The 9,252-nt window shown below is 35.3% G+C and overlaps 1 pseudogene; it reads right to left on the reverse strand.

The window, feature by feature from the left end:
- Positions 1–4,131: 4,131 nt before the first annotated feature.
- Positions 4,132–4,250, reverse strand: LOC148480502 (5S ribosomal RNA; annotated as a pseudogene).
- Positions 4,251–9,252: the final 5,002 nt, after the last annotated feature.

Here is a 9,252-nt window from a genome sequence, read left to right on the forward strand (position 1 = left end):
ATTTGTTAATATTTGTTTAAAAATATATAAATTTGTAATATATAAAAATATTGGTATAAAACCAAATATATTGTAAATGTAATAAAATGTAATTGTGAGATAGTCATAAAGCCCTCCTTATTTATGAAAAGACTACATTCACCCAAAAAAACTTTCAGTTTAGCTTTAAAAAAAAAAACCTGAGTTGAACCTTCAAACCAAAGTAAATTTGGAAATCCATGGATTAGGAACAATAATGGTCAAAGAACATTATGGTATCATTAAGCACACTGCTTTTGTACACATCATATATATATTTATTTTTTTTGAAGGATGAGGTACAGGGAGAACAGTCACCTCCATACATTGCTTGACGCGGTCCCTAGTATAACAAAATAGAATGCTTAACCCCTACCCGGCCAGCCACAACACCTTAACTAAAGTGCACCCTCATTAGTTTTGCACAATGTTGCAACCTGACGTCTCCAAAATCATACAAGTTTACCTGCATCCTGCCATTAAAAATTACACCAGTGAAAATATAAAAATATTACCTACAAACATGTACATATATTTAGATATATATACATATATATACATATAGAGAGAGAGGAGAGAAAGAAAGATTTAAATATATAAAAAATGTTATAGTAGCTATTCTACGATAGTTAGAACTTATATAATATAAATACTTTATATATATATATATATATATATATATATACAGTCAGCTGCATAAATATTGGGACATTGACAGAATTTTCATATTTTGGCCTCTATTCACCTCCACAATGGCTTTGAAATGAAACAAACAAGATGTGCTTTAACTGCAGACTTTCAGATTTAATTTGAGGGTAATTACATTCAAATCAGGTGAACGGTGTAGGAATTACAACGGTTTCTATATGTGCCTCCCACTTTTTAAGGGGCCAAAAGTAATGGGACAAACTAAACAATCCTAAATCTAACTTTCACTTTTTTAATACTTTGTTGCAAATCCTTTGCAGGCAATTACAGCCTGAAGTCTGGAACGCATAGACATCACCAGACGCTGGGTTTCATCTCTGGTGATGCTCTGCCAGGCCTCTACTGCAAATGTCTTCAGTTCCTGCTTGTTCTTGGGGCATTTTCCCTTCAGTTTTGTCTTCATCAAGTGAAATGCATGCTCAATCGGATTCAGGTCAGGGGATTGACTTGGCCATTGCATAACATTCCACTTTTTAGCCTTAAAAGAACTCTTTGGTTGCTTTTGCAGTATGCTTCGGGTCATTGTCCATCTGCACTGTGAAGCACCGTCCAATGAGTTCTGAAGCATTTGACTGAATATGAGCATATAATATTGCCCGAAACACTTCAGAATTCATTCTGCTGCTTTTGTCAGCATTCACATCATCAATAAATACAAGGGAACCAGTTCCATTGGCAGCCATACATGCCCACGCCATGATACTACCACCACCATGCTTCACTGATGAGGTGGTATGTTTTGGATCATAAGCAGTTCCTTTCCTTCTCCATACTCTTCTCTTCCCATCACTCTGGTACAAGTTGATCTTTGTCTCATCTGTCCATAGGATGTTGTTCCAGAACTGTAATGGCTTTTTTAGATGTTGTTTGGCAAACTCTAATCTGGTCTTCCTGTTTTTGTGGCTCACCAATGGTTTACATCTTGTGGTGAACCCTCTATATTCACTCTTGTGAAGTCTTCTCTTGATTGTTGACTTTGACACATATACACCTACCTCCTGGAGAGTGTTCTTGATTTGGCCAACTGTTGTGAAGGGGTTTTTCTTCACCAGGGAAATAATTCTTCTGTCATCCACCACAGTTGTTTTCCGTGGTCTTCCGGGTCTTTTGGTGTTGCTGAGTTCTCCGGTGCGTTCTTTCTTTTTAAGAATGTTCCAAACAGTTGATTTGGCCACACCTAATGTTTTTGCTATCTCTCTGATGGGTTTGTTTTGATTTTTCAGCCTAATGATGGCTTGCTTCACTGATAGTGACAGCTCTTTGGATCTCATATTGAGAGTCGACAGCAACTGATTCCAAATGCAACTGTCACACCTAGAATCAACTCCAGACCTTTTACCTGCTTAATTGATAATGAAATAACGAGGGAATACCCCACACCTGTCCATGAAATAGCTTTTGAGTTGATAGTCCCATTACTATTGGCCCCTTAAAAAGTGGGAGGCACATATAGAAACCATTGTAATTCCTACACCGTTCACCTGATTTGGATGTAATTACCCTCAAATTAAATCTGAAAGTCTGCAGTTAAAGCACATCTTGTTTGTTTCATTTCAAAACCATTGTGGTGGTGAATAGAGGCCAAAATATGAAAATTCTGTCAATGTCCCAATATTTATGCACCTGACTGTATATGTGTGTGTATATATATATATATATATATATATATATATATATATATGAAAAAACAATAGTCTAGGAACTGGCGCTTCCTGATAGTACAAAGTCAATTAGTGTCCAAATGCAAAAAAAGGTGTCCTTATTAAAAAATAGTCCTTATTAAAAAATTCTAGAATTAAAATACACTTCTCCAAATATATAAGGGATGGCAGCTTTTTCCTCAGGGTGCTGATTTAGGTCAACAGCTAAATGAAATCTAGAGAAATGGGAAAGAGGAAAAGGCGCCTGATAGTGTAATATATTTAGTAGGAAGATGTTGGACATACGACAAGTAAGTATTATATGCATACCAGATTCTTTAGAAGGGTTTAGTAGATATATTCCATTTGTGAATATTCCGGTATTCCCAAAAAGTGACCCGTGCAATTTAAATATATGGTAAAAATAATAATACTAGTGTATTAAGGAGTGAGAAAAATACTCTTAATATAATATATGAAAAAAAATTTTAATAGAATATGGGGGACAAAAAGGGTAATGACATTGTGGAATCTATAAAAATGGAGGGGGAAGGTGCAAACAAAATTACATAAATCGAGGTAGATATTAGATATGGCTAAGTAAAAATCATAAAAACTTAGCTGAATAAAAAAGTCCAATAAAGTGCTGGTGCAGACGCTTCAATAGCTGCCTGTTTCTTAGTCCATATGCTGGTGGATGGAGGAGGTCCCAACGCGTTTCGTCTCTTAGACTTCTTCAAGGGGAGCAGGAATTCATCATGGTCCATTTTTATAGTAGTGCACCTCATGTTTAATTAATTGAAAGATCCAGCGTCACCTGGCCTGTGACCGGAAGTTGATTATCCGGAGGTTCCGTTTGTATATACCCTAACATGGAATCTCAGCAAACATGGCCGATTCCATAGTATGCAGACCTCTTTTGGCTCTTCCGCTTGCTGTTGATACTCCGGAAGCATGTTCCGCTGTGACACGCACGTGGAACGCATACCCGGAAGTATCACAACACAGCGGCGGGAGTCACGTGTTACTTGAGCCGCACGTGACCCGCAAGCTCCAGAAATAAAACTTTTGTTTCTATGGAAGTGGCTTATATTTTAGTACAGAGCATGGTTAACCCATTACACATTTTGGATACTATTAAGCATCCACAGTGTTTATATTGTTTTGTCCCATAAAATACAATTGCTAATATACTGAGCCAAACCATCAGATATATTAAATCAATGTAATAAATAAATAAATAATGTAATTAATAAATAATAATAGAGACAGTAAAGGAAATTACTTAGGGAATAAAAGGACATTTCTCATAAATAAATATTTGCCTAGGGAATGGTAAAATGCATATTTAACAAGTATTTAACCATTATTGTTATATTTCATCTAAATAGATGTTTCTTAATAGACACCCTTATAAGCTGTGAATATTTCATTTGTCTACGAAAACACCTCAGTAATCACTTTTATACTACGATTTACATTCAATAAACACAGATTTGAACATAGGAACCTAGATATATGTATATGTAAATAAGATATATCCACCCTTGGATCATATACAACATAGTACATAAAATTCTCAGCAAATAGGGATGAATAAAAACATAAATACATAAAACACCTAAAATTCATTTGAGAGCTTGTTACGATTCCTTTTTTCTCTCTAGGGCAATATACATTAGAAGATTTCTTAGTAAGCTTTATATGAGATTGCTCCTAAAAGAGGATCAGGTCTCTGCTTTTATACAATGGATTTTTCCTACAATATCTACTGCTCCTGGTATTCCTGGGTGGTCTTCCATCCCAGTACTAGCCAGGCTCATCACTGTATAGCTTCCAAGATCAGACGAGATTGGGCACTTCCAGTGTGGTATGGCCGTAGTTATTTGATACGTTGTCCTGTATCTACTGAGAGTTCTGGCTCTTTATAAAAATGGAGCAATCTCGTAGCTTTCATTTAGCCCATGTGGAGACAATGCATTTAGCTCATAGATCCAGTACATCTCCCTTTGAGATAATTTTCTCGCTAGATCACTTCCCCGGGAACCCAGGGTAACATGTTCAATAGCTCTAAAAGTCATATTATCTATTGAAGAATTGTGCTTTGTTAGGAAATGTCTGGAAACCGAATGAGTAGTTAGTTTATTCTTGATATATCTGATGTGTTCCTGTATTCGAAGTTTTAGTGGGCGTTTTGTTTTCCCTACATATTTGAGTCCGCAAGGACATTCTATAAGATAAATCACAGAGGTGGTGTTGCAATTTGCAAATTGTTTCATATGATATTGCTTTGAATTGTCATAGTTAAAAAAGGTTTTTCTATTTGGGTGAAGGTATCTACACACAATACAATGGCCACATTTGTAGGCACCCACACATTTTGTTGTTAAAGTATTTATTGTTTTTTCTGGTAATAAACTAGGTGCTAAAATTTCTTTAAGATTTCTAGATTTTCTGAAGGTGATGATAGGTTGATCTGGTATTACTTCTTCTAGTAGTGGATCCATTTTTAATATGTTCCAATGTTTCTTAATGGTGTTCCTAATTCTTCTTTCCTCACAGTTATATTGTGTAATAAATGCCACTCGATTATTCGGCATACCTTGTTGTTTTTTGGAATTATTTTCATTCAATATTTCTTCTCTTTTGAGATGTTCACATCTGTTAATAGCCTCTGTGATTACTTTTTCAGGATAGTCGCGATCTCTGAATCTATCTGCATATAATTTAATTTGTTCATCACAAAGAGGATCTGTACTACAATTGCGTTTAATTCTGTAAAACTGTGAGAATGGAATATTGTTTTTCCAGCTACTTACATGCCCACTCTTATAATGTAGGTAGCTGTTGGTGTCAACAGGTTTAATATAGTTCTTAGTTGACACTGTATCTCCAGTGCTAAATAAAACCAAATCTAAAAATTCTATCTGCTGGCTACTTATATTAGAGGTAAATTTCAAGTTAAAATTATTAAGATTAATATACTCTAAAAATTTATTAAAATCATCTTCTGTTCCATCCCAAATTAGTAAAATGTCATCAATGTATCGTTTATAAAAATAGATCTTGTTTATAAAAGGGTTGTTATTATATATACATAAATCTTCCCACATACCCATGAGTATATTTGCATAGCTAGGTGCAAATATTGTACCCATGGCTGTCCCGCATATTTGTAAATAAAATTTATCTAAAAATTTAAAATAATTGTGTGTTAATATAAATTTAATAATATCACAAATAAAATTTATATGCGGTATAGTTAGTTCTGGGTCTTTTTCTAATATAGCTCGGCATGCTAATATACCTTTTTCATGTTCTATTGAGGTATATAGGGAAGTGACGTCGATAGTGGCCCACATAAAGGATTCTTTCCACTGGATGTTTCTCACAAGTTTTAATACACTAGATGTATCTTTTAGATAAGAAGGCAATTCCTGTACTTTGTCTTTCAGAAAGATATCTACATATTCAGAGCAGTGGGCGGTTAAAGAATCTATGCCTGCTATAATAGGTCTTCCCGGAGGATCTAGTAATCGTTTATGTATTTTCGGAAGATGATAAAAAATAGGGATGACGGGGTTGTTGTTTAGCATATACTGGTATTCGTCTTTAGTAAGTAGTTCTAACTGGAGACCTTTAAGTAAAAGTGTCCTAAGTTCTTCAGCATACATCTCTGTAGGATCCTTCGGTTGAGGTTTATAGGAATTTGCGTCACCGAGTAGCCTAATGGCTTCTTTGACATAATCGTCTCTGTTTTGTATCACTAAACCTCCTCCTTTATCTGCTGGTTTAAACACCAAATCACCATTTTCTTTAAGAGTTTTAAGGGCATGTTTTTCCGAGTTAGTGAGATTACTGAGTATAACCATTCTTCTGAGTATCTATGAGATCTTTTTTGACCATTTCGTAAAAAATATTGATATGGTTGCCTTTAGATTCTAGTGGGTAGAATTTAGAGGCATTCTTCAATGACGATTTCGATGTAGTGGCATAATTACTCATAATAGCATTGCCATTTTTTGCAAAATGTCTCTTAAGCGTCAGTTTCCTGACAAATTTGTTTAAATCTAGAAACATTTGAAATTTATTTGGTTTTTGTGTGGGTGCAAATGACAGGCCTTTGCTTAATAGATTGACTTCTGATTCTGAAAGGGGGTGGGAAGATAAGTTGAAAATTCCTTGTTTTGTGGCTTCTGTTACCTTATGAACCTTCTTTTTACGTCTCTTTCTCCCTCCCCGTTTTCCCCTCCTTCTGCATACCTTCGTTTCTGTGGTGATGTTGTATTTAGATTTTCCCTGTGGCCATACCTCTGAATTGGGGTGTGATGGTAGGAGATAAAAAATCACTATCACTCAGAGAATTCTAGTCTATTAAGAGCAGCAAATCTATTATTAGTTCTTATATAATCTTTTCTAGGTGATTTGCTCGAATAAAAATTGGGACGTTTTCTGTACTGAGTACTATTCATTCCTTTAGAATTGTATTTCGTGGGGTGGCTTGCATCTCTAACACGAGGGCCAAACCTGGACCAATTCTTAATCTTATTACTAACATAATCTTGTTTATCTCTATTAAACTTTTTTTCTTTGTTCCTGATAACCTCCTCCTCCGTTCTTTCTAATTTTCTGTTAAGTACTATTTCATTTGTTTTGAATTCCTCGCTATCTTTATGTTTTGTAATATTAGCCTCATTATTCTTCAATTGTTCCTCTATTTCGGATAGCATCGACTTCTTTTCCTGTATGATTAGTTTGATCAATTTCATGGAGCATTCATGCAGGGTATTATCCCATTCTTCCATGAAATTACTATTCTCAAGACCAAAGGTTGGATTCTTAACAATTCTAAGTCCCCTGGGGATTCCATATTTTGGCATGCTTATTCATGGACGTTGCACTGTTTTCCGAAAATATATTTGTAATTATTCACGACGCCCTCAATCAAGGTCACGGTCTCTAAATATGTAAACTTTGAGGCTCACTTTTTCTTCCCACTTTTCTTTCCACCCTCACAACACATTCATCTTCATCAGAAGAGCCTTCAATAGATTTTTCTTCAATTTCCAGTATTTTCATAGTCAAAATCAGACATTTTGACTAATAAATAATAACAAAAAATAGTAAATTAAAATAAAATTATATTTACATAGATAATCTTTTTAAAAAAGATACAAATTTTGTGATTTTATAAATTATAATAATATCAAAATATGAAATTTTTACTTTAATTCTTAACATAAAATATTTTGTTTAAATCGCTGAGTTTGATTTGTGTTCAAGTACTACGTCAAAGGTGGTTAAGGCAATCTACATGGTTGCAATAGCCAAAATCGAACTATAGTCTAACTCAGGTAATACTCCTCAAAGAAAGAAAACATTCATTGAACTTCCTAACACATCGAAAATGGCCCGAATCCTTATACAAACATGAAAGTAGGTATTCCATTATTGTACCTGGGAATAATAATGGGGCGATTCTATGAAAAGTATGGCTAGATTACCAGCACTCAAATTACATTGGAACCTGTTATTATAAGCTATATAACTAGCTCTTCGTCCAACATGGCTAAATCTATCTATGCTAGAATTAAAAAAAAAAAAAATATATATATATATATATACACACACATACAGTGGTGGTCAAATTTGCGGACACTTTTTGAAATGTGAATGTTTTTCAACTTCGAATGTTTATAAACACTTTTACACTTCATGCAGTGCAATGATTCATATATCATATGAAATGAATTTTAATGCTGAATTCAACACAATAAACAGAGGTCAAATATTTGCATTACAAGGGAAGTTATGCAAAGAAAACAACACTTAGGGTGAATATGATGTTACTGTCCTATCAGTATTTCGTTGGGTATCCTTTATGTTTCAAGACAGCAGCACAGCGACGTGGCATTGAGCCAACCAATGTTTGGAGCTCTTCCTTCTTTTATATGTGGTGCCATGAGACAATTATAGCCTCAATTAATTGTCTTTTATTGGATGGACGCCTCAGATGTACCAGTTTTTTCAAACAGAACCACAAATGTTCTATGGGGTTCAGGTCTGGGCTGCTTCCTGGCCATTCCAGCACCTGTATGTCATTCTCCATGAACCACTGTTTGCATATCCGTGCAGTGTGGCAGGGAGCTGAATCCTGATAGGAAAAAAATGGGGCATTATCTGGAAAAAGATCCCTGATAGAAGGTAGAAGTTTTGGTTGTAGGATGGTAACAATGTACTTTCTGCTGTTCAGTGTGCCATCTATGACATAAAGGCGGCCTACAGCATCTGCTGTCATACATGCCCAGATCATAACACTTGTAGGATTCTTTGTTGTTGCTTGAATGCAGTCTGGATGTACCTCTTCCCCGATGCGACGACTCACACATTTTCTCCCATCACTACCAAATATCGGTATCTTAGCTTCGTCACTCCATATCACTTGTTTCCACTGACCTTCTGTCCATGTAATGTGTTCTTTTGCCCACTATATTCGTTTCTGCCGCTGCTTTTTATTCAGCAATGGCTTTTTTCAGGGAATCCTACCTTTTAGGCCAACCTCGGTTAGTCTTCTCCGTTCCGTTCATGCACTGACAAAAACACCAGTTGCGCTCAGTTCACTGCTAATGGCCGCAGATGACATCCATCTGTCCCTGGCACAAATTAGTTTTATTCTTCTATCATCAACAGCTGTTGTGAAACATTTTTTATAAGCATTCAAAGTTGAAAAACATTAAAATTTCAAAATGTGTCTGCAATTTTGCCCACCGGTGTGTATATATATGATGAAGTCTGGTTGGCTGCCTCATGCACTGTGGAGAATTACCTATCTCTTCTAACCAGATAAGCTGCTTAAATATCAACTTACCTCTACTTTTGTTTTTAT

The sequence above is a fragment of the Taudactylus pleione genome, unplaced genomic scaffold, assembly GCF_031769625.1.
Source record: "Taudactylus pleione unplaced genomic scaffold, aTauple2 ptg000612l, whole genome shotgun sequence".
Classification (NCBI taxonomy): Eukaryota; Metazoa; Chordata; class Amphibia; order Anura; family Myobatrachidae; genus Taudactylus; species Taudactylus pleione.